We start from the raw sequence: 16799 nt of genomic DNA on the forward strand, positions 1-16799 counted from the left end.
CAATCACTATTTTGTCAATGAGAGGAATCCTAAAAGCATTTTTATCATATTCGTTAATTTTCTTTTAGTTGGATGAATTTGATAAGTGAATTTTAATGAGATGTTTATAATTTCAATTGGTTTGGTTGATATTTTGTACAACTCAAAATAAACAAGTACAAAACCATGCGTACAATTTAGAACAAGATAAAGCACACCCAACAAACTTGTGGGTAGCTCTACTAGATGAGATACTAAGAACATTAGGCGAAATAACATACTCCTGCAATGGCTTGGTATAAAAGTGCATAAATTCCCCATTAATGGTTAGAGCATAATGATGAAGGCTCATTAGTACAATCAATTTTGTTAGCAACATTATTATTAATTCAATTATATGAACAACTTTGAAGATTCATATAAGATTAAAGTGAAAAAATAGACTTGTTAGTCTTATTTTATCAATAACAATAAGCTTTATTAAAGATATGAAAGTATAATTACAAGAGGGGGAGCTAAAACACAAGGTTTTTAAAACCGAACCGGATAGGGAACTGTTCTGGGGACCAATTGTCGGGTCAAATGGTTTGATCATCTAATTTGGACTGCCCTTTCTAACTAAAAAATAAAAAATGATCAAAATCGTTGTTCGGGTTGATGGTTCAACAGTTTGATTGCCCAGGTTAGCAATTCGCTGACCAAATCAACAGTTTTTAGCCAAAAGTAGTTTTAGGGTGAAACAAAACTGATTAGGTGATTGATTCTTGGCTTTTCCAATCTGACCATCCGGTCCAGTCCAGTTTTGAAAACCATGGTAAAACATCTTAACTCCCCACCAGCATATTACAATGAAAGAGGAATTAGAAATTAGCCTAAAACAAAGAATCCCTATTTACTCCTTGCTTGGCTAACCCATTAGCAATTGAGTTAGCAGTTCTCTTCACCCAACTGTACTTCATCTCAATGTCCCTAGTAAGTCATTTGAATTTTTTTCTTTTCATTGTTGTAGATCCACATGCCACTATTGTCTTCCTTTAACCATCTAACCACCACCTTTGAGTCACCTTCAATGACCAATCTTCTAATGTTCAACACTCTTGCTCTTTAGATTCCTTCCAGAGCCGCACAGATCTTAGCCCTAAGAGAGTCATCTTCTCCAATTGGGCCTGAAAGCATGGCAAGAATAATCTTCATCATTCCTAAACACTCCTCCAATCCTGGAAGGCCTTGGATTCTTATATTTATACCATCAAAGTTCAATTTTATGAACCCAGAGGGTGGAGAGGTCTAAGAGTGGTTAGGAGTAGGGGTGTCCATAAAAAATTGAAAAACCAAAAAACTGAACTGAACCAAGAAAACCAAACTAAAAGATGTGGTTAACCGAACCGATTAGTTCGGTATTTTTGAAAAACCGAAGGACCAATTCGGTTTTCGGTTAACCTAGAAAAAATTGGTGGTTAACCGAACCGACTAGTATATATGTTTATATGTATATATTATATATATTTAATATGTCACATATTTTCTATATATTATATATAAAATATATATGCATCATATATATAAATATACACATATGTTATATTTATAATAATCTATTTATAAATATATTATATATTTTTATAATATTTATAATATATTTTATATCATTTATTATTTATAATATAATATCATACATATATTTATATAATATATATTATAAATATAAAAAATCGAAAAACCAAAGAACTGAAACTGGCAAACCGATCAACCGGTGGCATTGGTTCGGTTTCAATTTGGAGAAATTGAAAACCCAGTAGGACCGATTCAGTTTCGGTTTGGAGAAATTGAAAAACCGATAGGACGGGTTCGGTTTGAAAAATTGTCCATGGTTCAGTTAATTGAACCATGGACACCCCTAGTTAGGAATCCTCTTAATTTGGGTAGAGTTAGCTATCTCTTTCCAATTTCTCAACAGATCAACCACAGAATAATGTGAAAAGTTCCGAAGATTTCAACCAGTGGGCCACCCTTAAATGTATCAGCTAGTGGTGTAGAGACTTGTTAGTGTCTTGCTGAAGATAATTTTGCTTCTTTTTTGAATGATTTGGAAACATATTTTCCTCTTCCCTTTTAATTTGATAATTAAATTTGTTGATTGTTCATCAATGTTATGATTAACTTGAGAAGTTAGCATTTTTATTTGGTTAGGTTGATATTTGATTAAAATATCAATACACAATGATACCGAGGGGTGGAAATGAATCAAGTTTTTCATGAGCTATTCGAGTTTGGCTCGTGAAAAGCTCGATTTGGCTTGATTTAAACCAAGCTATGAGCCGAGCTCAAGCCCGATATATAGGCTCGTTTGTTAATTGAGCCAAGATCATGAATATATATTTTTTATTATATGTACATACATACATATAATTTTTATAATTTTTTGTATGTAAAATAAAAACAATTTTTTATATGTATCTTCTTTATTTTTTATGTATAATAATAAATATTTTTATTTTTATATATATGATAATAAATAATTTTTATAATTCTTAATTTTTGTATGTAAAATAAAAAAATTACTTTTTAAATGTATAATTTTTATTTTTTATAGAAAGCTTGACTCACAGTCAAATTCAGCTCAAACTTGTGAGCTTTTGAATCCACCCCTATCGATACTGATACCCAGCATGGGTATCAATGCGTATCAATATGGCTGATACTCTTTTTTATTTTGTTTGATTTTTTTATTTTATAATAATGAAAGAGTAAGGTCCCACAAGAGGCCCGAGACACTATAAAATTTTCAAAATATTTGTATATCAGTGAATGCAAGCATATATGGATACACCGATACATTGCGCCCTTTAATCCTTGGTTTACAACTCAAAAATTATAAGTACAAAAGAATAATGTATAGTTAATTTAATTGAACCAATGACTCCATTAAAACTTGTATATCGTTCTATAGTTTATAGATGCACCAAGCTTCTCATTGCATATGATTGAGAAAATTAGTTATCTCTATTCAACCTCATCTTTTGCATCTAGAGTGCACGGATCTCAGCTCCACCTTGCACAGAATGATGACTGTCCATGTTGCCTTTAGGGGATCAGAGTGGGATGCCCCACAGGGGCCAATACCATAACTGTTGTCAATCAGACTTTTGTATATGGTAAGAGCCCGAGACAAGCATACTTACAGGATTGGTAGCAATGCCAGGGAGCAACATTGTTATCCCCCGAGGAAGCAAACAAAAAGGCAGAAAACAACAAATTCATCACAACATGGACTATTTCAAATGTTTAGAGTGTGCTCACCAACATTTATGATTTTGTTTTTTTAAAGAAAGAACTGTAATATCAGCATATCATACTTTTTGCCAATGTGGCATTTTTTTAATTTTGAAAAACCAAATCATACAAGTGCAGGAAGACTCCCTTAAAAGTACAGCAAGTCCACTACTGACCTCCTTGGCAATGTTACCGAAAGCTTGGATGTAATGCAGATTGCTCATCAATTCTCAAACTTGCTGCCTGCAAAAGTCCAGAAAAACCTTCAGCTTCAGTGTAAATCAGAAACTGAGAAATACATCCAAAAGCTCAGTTTTGGATGTATTGCTCATTTTTTTTTCTTTTTCTTTCTTTTTTTTTTTTTTGGGTGGGGGGGGGGAGATTCTAAATAAACATGTACAGTTTATATTTAAATTAAGTCTTGAGCTCAGCCAAAAGCTTACATGGCATGGTTGAATTTGCAAGGGTGATTGAATTTGTAGTTTAGAGAGCCAGAGAGGTGGTTGTAGGATTATAAAGGGAAGGGGGTGTATACTTTATGTTGGGTGGGTGGTGTTTGGAGTAGAATGTTTAGGGGTGTCATGTTGGGTGAGCTTTGAGTATCTGCTTGATGGGTGGCATGTCATGTGGGCCGTGGGAGGATCTTTGATTATGCCTACTTCCAACCTAAGACAACCCTTCTCATTTATCAAGACTTGGAATGTAAGAAAACTTGACAGAAAGCATGAATCTTGATAGAACATAATGGCAGGACAGGATCCATGTAGCTTACCCCAAATAGTTGGGATTATGGCCAAGTTGTGTAGATCTGTGAATAAACATTAAGTCAGAAAATACGTCTACTACCATATAAGCAGATATCCCAATTCCATGAGAACAATACACAGAAAATATATTCATTATTAATACCATGTGCAACAAATGTGCCTTCCAACTCATTTTAACAATATATAGACATTATCAAAAAAATGGAGATAATCATGTAAAGCATGGGCATGTAAATTTTCCCAAGGTATGACAAAGAACCTATTGATGAGTAGAGTGTGTACACAATATACTAATGATACACAAAAGAATGGTTAGCTGTTCGGAATTTTTTTTCCTAGTAAAGGAAACAGGGCAGCAACCCCATCACATTGCCATCAAGAATCAGTGTGATGTAAGACAAGGTAGGGGGTCCTAAACTTTCAGATCTGGTCTAGTGGTAAACTTAGGCCTAAAAGGAGGGACTTTGGATGAATAAGCATGGAGAAGCAAGTAGACAGCTTGTTGTCCACCAAAGAATGAGAAAGAGATCAGAAAGAAAGAGAATAGCTCTTAATGTTATGGTAAGCGCCAAAGATAAAGAAGAGATGGGTGAGAGAAGTGAAGAAATAGTTAGTAAGCCACGAGTGTGGGGTTCCATACCCACACTCAGGCTCTAGTATGTGTGGTTCCATACCCACACCGAATTATTTTAAATTCCTTTTAAGATTGGGCCGGCTGGCCTTATCCATATTATATTTTTTGTTTTATTAGAACTAGGATTTCTTGTTTATCTCCTATTCTTGTAAGGAACCGAAAGCTATAAATAATGAAGTGTATGGGGCGGCAGATATCAATCAACTGAACCCCTTCTTTCTTTCTCTCTTCTCCTTCCTTCCACTCTTCTTTTCTCTCACTCTCCTCTTCAAACCTGTGTTTCTCTCCTCAGATTACACAGCAGCAGTTCTGTTTTATTCAAGTAGAAGATAAAAAACAAATGAACAAAAAGGGAGAAAAAAAAAACTAGCAACAAGCAGAATTCACCAAGTGTTGAGTTATTGGGTCGATGTTCTCTTATTGAGCCGACTTTATTTATTTTTTATTTACATAATTCAGTTAGGTAGTTATTGGGCCTTAGGCCCATTTGTTTATGTTAAGTCTTAAGTGGTTCTTTTTAGCTTCTTACAAGTAGCCGACCTACTAAGGGCATACTTGTACTTGTACATTCTTTTTATGAGTATATAATTAAAAGGAAGAAAAGCTCGAAACTAACTGCTCCTAATGGGTATAGGAGAACTATATGGTAACGATTTGGCTGTGCAATTCCATGTTGCCCTATATAAGTAAAAACTTTTTATGGGATAACACAGCTAAGGAAATTTGGGATGGAGTTGCAGAAACTTATTCACAGAATGAGAATGTTGCTAGAGCCTATCATTTGAGGAACCAGGTAATTGCTACCAGACAGGGAGATAAGTCTATTGCTATTTATTTTTCAGCCCTCAAAACCTTATGGCAGGAGATTGATCATTTGGAGACTGTGGTTTGGAAAAGTAGCAAAGATGCAGCAACTTACCAGAAACTGTTAAAGAAGAATAGGGTTTTTGAGTTTCTAGCTGGACTTAACCCCGACTATGACATTGCACAGCAGCATATAGCCAACATTATTTCATCAAAATCCTTCCTTCCAAATTGCAACTTCTAATTACATATAAAATCTGATTTGAACTTGTTGAAAGGTTATTATTCTGTAAGTTTAGTACCGCAGGGGTACTTTGGTACTTTCAGCATCTTTTATTTTAAGTTGTGTCGCCCTAGTATAAATAATAAAAAGCTGGCGCCGCCAACATCTCTTTGAGACTTAAAATCTCTTTTATTTCTTCTCTCTTCTCTCTTCCTTTCTTCTTCTCTTCTGGACAACATGGTATCAGAGCGGAACTGTCAGATCTGAAAGAAGAGATTGAGTAAACCTTTTCTGTCTTCTTCCTCCGCCATCTACAGTGAGATTTATTGAAGATCCAGATCCAGTTTTCTTTTCTGCATCGGACTGAAGTACTCTCTCTCCCTTTCTCCTTTTTTTATTTTTTCTGGTCGTGTGCCACAACAGAACCTGTAATAGGTTCAGTTAGTTAATGTGAGGGGAGCAGCACCCCCTTCTTTCCTTTTTTGTGGGATCGAATGATCCCTGTAACAGACTGTAGGTAGGTGATGACCTTTATATGCTGCGACAGCAACCTTCTGATGAATTTGTAGGTCAGGGGATGACCTGTATATGCTGCGACAGCAGCCACACTTGATTTGTAGGTCAAGAGAGGACCTGTACATGCTGCAACAGCAGCCATACCTGATTTATGGTAGGCCAGTGATGACCTGTTAGTTCTGTAACAACAGCTGATTTTGTTTGAAGAACTGAGATTTAAAAGGGGGAAAGGAGGGGAGTGGTTGTCTCTAATTCCCTGGTGCAAAGAGTTTTATTGGGGTGTTCGGCTGTTTTTTTTAGGGGTTTTGTGTTCACTTGGAGTGTAACTTGAAGTTGTGATTATGAGTGGTGAAGACTCTTCCACATCTGGAGTCTCCTCAATGCAGAACGTAATAAGTGGGGGTATAGATTGTAGTTGTTCAAGACTGCTATCAGTCTTGATCACTAAGAAACTTCAGGTTCGAAGAGAAGAGAAAGTGAAGGAGGAGAAAGAGTGGTGAGAGAGCAGTAGAACACAGTTTTGAGGAGAAGAACAGAATGTCAAATATTCTGCCGCCGCCACTTTAATTTAATATTTATATGTTATGCTAGTTACATGAAAGGACACATCTGCCCTTGGTGTTTACATCATAACACATAACAATATAAAACTGAAAACAACTAGAATAACAGAATCATAAATCGACCACAGCTGTGACTAGACACATTCTACCCTACGGACAGAGTGGGACCACAGCTGTGGGGCCCACATCAATGTTCTCTACACAGATTTATCCTTCCCTATGGTTGTTATACCCCGGGATGGCTTGAATTATTTAGAATTGTCGAGGGGGATCAAGTTATACATTACTGCAAGGGGAAAGATAGGGTATATGAATGGGAAAATTAAAGAACCGAATTCCAGAGGTGCTGGGTATGACAGATGGAACCAAGAAAACAACATGGTTATGTACCGGATTTTGGTGTCTATGAACCTCAGGTGAAAAGGAACTTTATGTGGGCTGAAACGGCTTATGAGATTTGGGAGTAGGCAAAATCGACCTATTCTGAACTGTGTCACTATGCAAAAATCTATTAGTTACAGGCAGAATCATCCACTTGTAAACAGGGAGAGAGGAACCTTTCTGCGTACTATTCAGACTTGACCTCCATCTGGAAGGAGTTAGATCACTATCAAAGTGTAGACTGGACGTGTGATGAAGATGCAAAAGTATACGAAAAGCTTGTTTCCCAACAAAGAGTGTTTGCATTTCTCCATGGCTTGAACCCAGTGTATGAATCCATTAGAGTCCAGATCCTAGGCAACAAGGATCTTCCATCTGTCCAAGAGGTTTATGCATTAGTACAATCAGAAGAAAGTAAAAGAAATTTAATGAACAGCTCCGGAGAGGATGCAGTTGTATTGGCAGCAAAAGGGAATGTTACTACAGGTGGGGGAAATTTTTTTAAGGGGGACCTTCAAAAAAGGGTGGAAGACAAAGACAAACTATGGTGCACCCATTGCTAGAACCCCGACACACCCAAGAAACATGTTGGGATCTTCATGGGAAGCCAAAATGGACCCAAGAATTGAGCAAGAAGAAAGGTTCAGATCTGAATAATGTAGAGAAGATGGGCCGAATGGCCCATAGGCTGTTATTCTATGTTATATTTATGTTCTTTTCTGTAATGGGCCTTATTCTGGGCCCATCCTCTTCTATGCTGCTTTTTTTGTAATTTCTTGCCCAACCAAGGGCCTCTCTTGTAATTATTCAAGAATTAACTTAATAAAATAATGTTAGAGTGTTAGAGGGGAGGATTAGTTCGAATCTCTCATCCTCTAACCCTCTTTGCCGCTAGCTCTCTCTCTTCATACTTCACCAATCTTTCAGCTCTCTTACCTTTCTTGTTTTTCATCTAATCCTATACAGTCCCATACTTCGAAGGGCTGTTTTCAACTTGGTATCAGAGCAGGCCTGAGCTTGGCGTGGTTCTCATGTGGGTATAGTCCAGCCGACTGCATGAGGGTGTTCTAGGGCTGGAAGTTTAAACTTGTTCGCCTGATTCTTGGAGGTCATTGGAGGGTGCACAGGGCTCTAATAGCTTGGAGAGTGGTTCGGTGACCAGGAAGAATCAGAGAGAAGGACTGTTCGGCCTGATTTGGAGCTCAAATCAGAGATTAACAAGACTGTAAGTTGCATTCAGTTATTCCTGGGTTATATTTCTGGTTTGGGGGACTGTTAAAGTGTTCGAAACCCCTTTAAATCTGTTCAGCTGTTCGGCTGTGATTAACCTGATTTAACTCAGAGATTTCTGAGTTATTTTCTCACCTTGTTGGGCTGTTAAGTTGCCAAAACCTCTTTGGACTCAGTGGTACAAGTTCTTACTTCAGTTCAGTTGCTTCTTGGACCTATACGGACTGCTCTTGAAGTGGTTCTAAATTGGTGACAGTAGAGTGTTCACTGCTGCCTACACAATGTTTGTAAAAAGGCCCCTTAGGGCACTTAATGTTGGGAACTTAGAATCCCTAACTAGAAAGGTACTCCAATCGGGTACACAGTATTCGGAGGTCTGCTGGTTACCTCTTGAAGGCTGAATCAGACCATCATCTTCTTGAAAGAGCTGCTACCGAGCTTGGTTCTCACGGCTGTCAGGTCTGAGTTGGCCTTGTGAGTTGCTGTGTTCGAGGCCAATTTAACCTAATCTGAGTTCATTAACATTTAGTACACTGGTAGAAATTGATCGGAACCCTAATTGAAGCTTTTACATGATGGACTCCTCAGATATTGAGACTAAAAATATTGCTGAATATGGACATGATTTGGGAACCCCAGCTGATTCTTTGTTGACTGTTACCACGGTTAAACTGATGGAACCAACTATTTGGCATGGTCACAATCTGTGAAAATTTATATATGTAGTAGAGGAAAGTGGGAGTTTATCTCCGGGAGCAACAAGGCTCCCCCAGAGGATGATCCCTCTTACGAGAAATGGATGCAAGAGAATTACACCGTTATTGGGTGGCTGGTGAATTCAATGCAGCCACAGATTAGTCAACATTATTTATGAATGAACTCAGCAAAGGAAATATGGGACAATGTTGCAGAAACCTATTCCCATAAACTAAATGTAGCCAGAGCCTATAAATTGAGAAGTGATGTGAAAAATTTAAGACAGGGGGAGAAATCCCTTGTGGTATACTTCTCAACCTTGAAATCTCTGTGGCAAGAAATTGATCTAATAGAAGTTGTAACTTGGGACACTACCAATGATGCAGAAACCTACAGGAAATTAGTTGAAAGAAACAGGGTTTTCGAGTTCCTAACCGGACTAAACCCAGAATATGACATCACAAAACAAAATATTTTATCAAAGGAAAGTGTCCCATTATAAATACCTCATTGTTCTCACTGCTACCTACCTCATAAACCGTATGCCATCCAGGGTTTTAGGGTTTAAATCCCCCTTCAGTCTTCTTCATCCAGACAATGACCTCTTTCCTATTCCTCTTCGTGTGTTTGGCTGCACCTGTTATGTTCACATTCCAAGTGCCCAAAGACAAATTTGAACCAAAAACCCACAAGTGTATCTTCCTTGGTTATTCCCCCACACAGAAGGGTTATTGTTGTTTTGATCCAAAGACTGGCACTCGATATGTCTCAATGGATGTTACTTTTGATGAACTTTCTCCTTTTTATGGTTCCTCTTAGAAAGGACATTATCCACAGGGGGAGAGGTTATCACAAGTGTTTGCTCTTCCTCTCCCTATCCCAGTTGAGTCTCTTGATGAACCTGTGTCCTCTCCAAATGAATCAAGGGAGGATCAGTCACTCCATTCTCCTTGTCCTAGTGTTCCTCTCTATTTGCCTCCTCGTCCTACCCACAATCCCAAGGTGTATCAAAGGTAAAGATCCAGGAATGAGCAGATTGTTTCCCTTACAACAAATGAGCCTCATGCACTTCCAATCACAGATGAGACAACAGGTACTTTCAACCCCTTTGGAACCATCTTTCCCGGATCTTGATGTTCCAATTGTTGTTAGGAAAGGAAAACAGAAGTGCACTGCACACTGCATTTCCAAACACCTTTCTTATGGTCTGCTTTCTCCTTCATACTTTTCTTATCTCTCTTCAGTTGCTTATAATCCTATTCCTATGTCTGTGTCAGAAGCTCTTGAGATTCTAGAATGGAGAGATGCTATGAAATCTGAAATGGATGCCCTACACAAGAATGACACTTGGGAAGTGGTGGATTTGCCTGAAGGGAAGGATCCGGTTGGTTGCAAGTGGGTCTTTACCATTAAATACCAGGTTGATGGGACCATTGAGAGGTACAAGGCTAGGCTAGTTGCAAAAGGCTACACACAGACGTATGGGATTGATTATCTGGAGACCTTTGCACCTGTTGCTAAGATGACATCTGTGAGTGTTCTCTTATCTCTGGCAGCTCACTTTGACTGGCCCCTTTATCAATTGGATGTAAAGAATGCATTTCTGAATGGTGACTTACATGAGGAGGTCTATATGTCTCTCCCTCCAGGAATGTATGGAAGTGATATGCAAGGAAAAGTATGCAGATTGAAGAAATCACTATATGGCCTCAAACAGTCTCCTCGAGCATGGTTTGAGAGATTTAGGGCAGCACTTGTTAACTTTGGCTATGTCCAGACATAATCTGATCACACTCTTTTTGTGAAGAGAAGTGGATCTCGGGCAGTACATCTCATTGTGTATGTTGATGATATTGTTGTGACTGGTGATGATGCTTCAGGAATTCATGCTCTTAAGTCTTTCCTCCATACAGAATTTGAGATTAAGGACCTGGGGGAGTTGAGATACTTCCTTGGCATAGAAGTTGCTAAATCCAAGGATGGGATCCTTATCTCCCAAAGGATGTCCTTGACTTGCTTTCTGAAACGGGGAAGATGGGTGCTAGACCAGCTGCTAATCCTATTGATATGAGTCACAAACTTTCTGCTTCGGATGGGACGTTGTTAGAAGACTGTAGAGAAGATGGGCCGAATGGCCCATAGGTTGCTTATTCCTTCTTGTTATTTATGTTTCTTTTCTGTAATGGGCCTTATTCTGGGTCCATCCTATCAATATTAAGTTCTGTGTAAATTCTTGCCCAACTAAGGGCCTCCTTGTAATTATTCAAATATTTCTAATAAAACAGTGTTAGGGGGCTGAGAGAGAGTGAGTTTGAAATCCTCTTCTCAGACCCTCATTGCTGAACCTTCAACTCTCTTCTCTTCAGTTTTCTTCATGGTATCAAAGCATACCTGAACTTCAGTATCCTAGGGCTGGAAGCTTGACTCGTGTTGCCTGATTCTTGGAGGTCATTGGAAGTGCCCAAGACTTGAATCTCTTGGAGAAGTGGTTCGGTGGCCAGGAAGAATCAGAGAAAAGAAAAAGGGGAAGAGAAACAGTTCAGTTTTGTTGAAGCTCAAAACTGTAAGTTGTACTCAGATTTCTGGGTTCAGTTTTCTTCTAGTTCGAAACTGTAAGTTGTACTCAGATTTCTGGTTCGAAAATGTAAGTTGTACTCGGATTTCTGGGTTCAGCTTTCTTCTGGTTCGAAACTGTAAGTTGTACTCAAATTTCTGGGTTCAGTTTTCTTTCGGTTGTTCTGTATTGCATCCGACTGTGTTTGGACTGTTGAACTGTCCGAAAGCTTTGGTTGTTCTGTGCTACCTTCGGCTGCCATTGAATCTGGTTTAACCCAGAAATTTCTGGGCTGTTTTTCACTCCTTATTGGACTGTCAAACAGCCGAAACATCCCTGTAACAAGGTTGTGGATTGTTGTTTATATCTGGCTGTTTTTTGGGGGGCTGTACGAACTGTTCTTGAGGCCTTTTTTTTCTCCTCTTGACAGTGGGGTTGTCTCTATTGCCCACACTGTGTTTGTAAAAAGGGTACTTCGGCTGAGTGCCAAGTGGTATTTACTTTGAAGTCCAGGTTTGAAAAGGGTACTTCGGCTGAGTATCTAGAAGTTTTTGTTTTACTTCTTGAAGGCTGAACTCAGTGTATTGCCTTCTTGTGATCGGCTGAACTCTGTTCTTGCTTGTCCTTATTCAGTATACTTGTATAAGTCATCTGAAATCATATTTGGAGTGTTTACATAATGTACTCCTCAGAGTTTGAAAACAAAAGTGGTGCTGAATATGGACTGGTTCAGCGGACTCCAAGTGACTCCTTATTGACTGTGACCACAGTTAAACTAGATGGAACTAATTATCTGGCATGGTCACAATCAGTAAAGATTCATGTATGTAGTAGAGGAAAGTAGGGGTTCATTTCTGGGAGTAAGAAAGCTCCCCCAGAAGATGATCCATCCTACGAGAAGTGGATGCAAGAAAATTACACCGTCATTGGGTGGCTTGTGAACTCAATGCAGCCACAAATCAGTCAACACTACCTATGGATGAATTCAGCAAAGGAAATTTGGGACAATGTTGCAGAAACCTATTCCCAAAAACTCAATGTGGCCCGGGCATATAAATTGAGAAGTGATGTAAAGAATTTAAGGCAAGGAGAGAAACCTCTTGCTGTATATTTCTCGACCCTTAAGTCCCTATGGCAAGAGATTGACCTAATAGAAGTTGTAACTTGGGACACCACCAATGATGCAGAGACCTACAGAAAATTGGTTGAAAGGAACAGGGTTTTTGAGTTCTTAACTGGACTAAACCCAGAATATGATATCACAAAACAGAATATTCTTTCTAAGGAGTGTGTCTCTTTGTCACAAGCTTATGCATTGGTGAGTAGTGAAGAGAGCAGAAGGGTTGTTCAGGTTCAAGGGGCTGATATTAATGATCACTTTGCCAATATGGGGATTAAACCTAAAGGTAATGCTAGAACTTCTAGTGGCACAGGAAAGAAAAAAATTATATGTGAGTACTGCAAGAAGCCGAAGCACACCAAAGACAAGTGTTGGAAGTTACATCCTAATCTTGTTCCCATTCGGTTTCAGAAAAAACATGATAGTAAAAGATCAGGAAGTGCAAATGTAGCTGCCGGGCCAGATAGTGAAGAGATGTCTGCTTCTGCACAGTTGGCAGCCATGAGAGCAGAATATGAAAAGTTTGGGAAGATGATCAGTCAGCTGAGTGATGTGACCTCTCCTTCCAATCCTTCAGGAAATTCTACTACTTCAGCATTTGCTCATTCAGGTATAAGGGCTTCTGCCAATCATGCTACCTCTTCAGGTAATCTCAAGATCCCTTGGATTATTGACTCAGGTGCTTCTGACCATATGACCAATCTGTCTACCTTCTTTGTTTCATATGACTTACTTCCTGGACGTGATAAAATCACTTTAGCTGATGGTTCACTTGCCCCTATCTCTGGTAAGGGAACCATCAAGGCTACGAAATTCTTGTACCTTCCTTTTGCCCTTCATGTACCTAAACTAAATACAAATTTGTTGCCTGTGAGTAGTTTAACCAAGTCACTAAACTGTTGTGTAACTTTTTTTCCTTCCTACTGTGTTTTTCAGGATCTGGAGTCTCAGAAGGTGATTGGGAGTGGCCATGAGGCGAACGCAATATACTTGCTTGATACTCCGGAACAATGCACTGATCATCTTGGGAATGTTGCTCTTGGATCTGTCTCTTCAGAGTCTGTTAGTCGGATTATGTTGTGTCATTATCGTTTTGGTCATCTGTCTTTTTCTGCCTTGAGTCATCTATTCCCTGAACTGTTTAAGGGAATTAGTCTGTCCAGTCTACATTGTGAGTCTTGTGAATTGTCAAAGCATTGTAGAAGCAATTATCCTTTGAGCAATAAAAGATCTTTTGTTCCTTTTAATATTGTGCATTCTTATGTGTGGGGACCTTACCACTTACCCTCCATGGGTGGCTACAAATATTTTATCCTGTTTATTAATGACTTTTCACGCTTCACTTGGATATTCCTGATGAAATCCCGTGATAAAGTTCCAAGACTTGTAAAACGATTCCATGAATTTGTTCTAACCCAGTTTGATACCAGGATTAAGATCTTCAGATCAGACAATGCAAAAGAATATTTTGAGAAAAACCTATCCTGCTATCTTTCCGACATGGGGGTTATTCATCAAAACTCATGTGCTAGGACCCCAGAACAGAATGGGGTTGCTGAGAGGAAAAATAGGCATATTGTTGAGGTTGCAAGAAGTATCTTATTTGCCTCACATGTTCCTACCAGGTTTTGGGGTGATGTTGTACTTACTGCTACCTACCTTATAAATCGCATGCCATCCAGGGTTTTGGGGTTTAAGTCTCCCTTCACTCTTCTTCATCCGGACAAGGATCTTTTTCCTGTTCCTATTCGTGTCTTTGGCTGCACCTGTTATGTACATGTTCCAAGTGTCCAAAGGCATAAATTTGAACCCAAAGCTCAAAAGTGTATCTTCCTTGGTTATTCCCCCACACAGAAGGGTTATTGTTGTTATGATCCAAAGTCTGGCAATCGGTATGTCTCAATGGATGTCACCTTTGATGAGCTTTCCCCCTTTTATGGTTCCTCTCCAGAAGGACATTATCCATAGGGGGAGAATTTGACACAGGTGTTTGCTCTTCCTCTTCCTGTCCCTGTTGAGTCTCTTGATGTGTCTGCCTCTCCTTCAAATGAATCAAGGGTGGATCAGTCGCTCCATTCTCCTTGTCTCAGTACCCTACCTCCTCGTCCTATCCTCAATCCCAAGGTGTATCACAGGCAAAGATCCAGAAATGTGCAGGTTGTTTCTCCTACAATAAATGAGCCTCATACACTTCCAGTCACAAAAGAGACAACAGGTACTGTTTCAGCACCTTTGGATTCATCCTTTCCTGACCTTGATATTCCCATTGCTGTTAGGAAAGAAAAACGGAAGTGCACTGCACACTGCATTTCCAAGCACCTTTCTTACAGTTTGCTTTCACCTTCATACTTTGCCTATCTCTCTTCTGTTGCTTCTCATCCTATTCCCAGGTCTGTGTCAGAAGCTCTTAAGATTCCAGAATGGAGGGATGCTATGAGATCTGAAATCGATGCCCTACACAAGAATGACACATGGGAAGTGGTGGATTTGCCTGAAGGGAAGGATCCTGTTGGTTGCAAGTGGGTCTTTACTATCAAATACACAGCTGATGGCACCATTGAAAGGTATAAGGCCAGGCTGGTTGCAAAAGGCTATACACAGACATATGGGATTGATTATTTAGAGACTTTTGCACCTATTGCCAAGATGACATCTGTGAGGGTTCTTCTATCTTTAACTACTCACTTTGACTGGCCCCTTTATCAATTGGATGTGAAGAATGCATTTCTGAATGGTGAGTTACATGAGGAGGTTTACATGTCTCTTCCTCCAGGGATGTATGGAACTAATATGAAAGGGAAGGTATGCAAGCTGAAAAAATCTCTTTATGGACTAAAACAGTCCCCTAGAGCATGGTTTGAGAGATTTAGAACAGCACTTGTTAACTTTGGATATGTGCAGACACAGTCCGATCATACTCTTTTTGTGAAGAGGAGTGGACCTCTGGTAGTATACCTCATTGTGTATGTAGATGATATTGTAGTGACTGGTAATGATGCCTCAGAAATTCATGATCTAAAATCTTTTCTACATACAGAGTTTGAGATTAAAGATTTGGGGGAATTGAGATACTTTCTTGGCATAAAAGTGGCTCGATCCAAGGACGGGATTCTTATCTCCCAAAGGAAGTATGTTCTTGACTTACTCTCTGAAACTGGAAAGTTGGGTGCTAGACCAGTTGCTACTCCTATTGATATGAGTCATAAACTCTCAGCCTCAGAAGGGACATTGTTAGAAGACAAAGGAATCTTTCAGAGACTTCTTGGGAGACTTTTGTACATATGCATGACTCGGCCAGATATTGCATATGCAGTCAGTTGCATTAGCCAATTCATGCATGCTCCCCGAGACACTCATATGGCAGCTGTAGAGAGAATCCTATGTTATTTGAAGGGCTCCCCAGGAAAGGGTATTCTGTTTGCCAAGCATGGTCATATGAAACTTGAAGCCTACACCGATGCTGACTGGGCCGGGAACATTAATGACAGAAGATCTACCTCTGGATATTGCAACTTGGTAGCTGGTAATGTTGTTTCTTGGAGAAGCAAGAAACAATCGATTGTTGCTCGGTCTTCTGCTTCAGGGCCATGGCACATGGGGTTTCTGAATTATTATGGCTAAAATCTTTGATGGAAGAACTTGGAGTTGAATATGACAAGCCAATAATGTTGTACTGTGATAATCAGGCTGCCATCAACATTGCTCACAACTCAGTGCAACATGATAGAACCAAGCATATTGAAGTTGATCAACACTTCATTAGGGAAAGGGTCTCTTCGGGTGAAGTGTGTCTTCCTTTCATCACATCTGAAGGATAATTGGCAGATTTTCTCACCAAAGGCATTCCTAAGGCAAAACTTGGCATGATACCAGCAAGCTTGGCATGATTGACATCTATTCTCAGCTTGAGGGGGAGTGTAGAGAAGATGGGCCGAATGGCCCATAGGTTGCTTATTCCTTCTTGTTATTTATGTTTCTTTTTTGTAATGGGCCTTATTCTAGGTCCATCCTGTCAATATTAAGTTCTGTGTAAATTTTTGCCCAACTAAGGGCCTCCTT

The 16799-nt window shown here is 39.3% G+C and overlaps 1 protein-coding gene across 6 annotated transcripts in view; it reads right to left on the minus strand.

Moving 5' to 3' along the window:
- Positions 1-482: 482 nt before the first annotated feature.
- The window catches only part of LOC104601464 (Tetratricopeptide repeat (TPR)-like superfamily protein), a 49402-nt gene continuing 33085 nt past the window's right edge, over positions 483-16799 (minus strand). For 4 of the 6 annotated variants that reach the window (XM_010264806.3, XM_010264803.3, XM_088898351.1 and 1 more), the window contains 2 exons: positions 4025-4060; positions 3236-3495 (listed from right to left, as the gene is read on the minus strand). The gene's annotated coding sequence lies outside the window, so the exon portion shown is untranslated. Of the gene's footprint in view, positions 1146-3235; positions 3496-4024; positions 4061-16799 lie in introns of those variants that run through there. The other 2 variants (XM_088898352.1, XM_010264804.3) reach the window with 2 other exon arrangements.

Source organism: Nelumbo nucifera, chromosome 2, assembly GCF_055504915.1.
Source record: "Nelumbo nucifera cultivar China Antique chromosome 2, China Antique-T2T, whole genome shotgun sequence".
NCBI classification, from domain to species: Eukaryota; Viridiplantae; Streptophyta; class Magnoliopsida; order Proteales; family Nelumbonaceae; genus Nelumbo; species Nelumbo nucifera.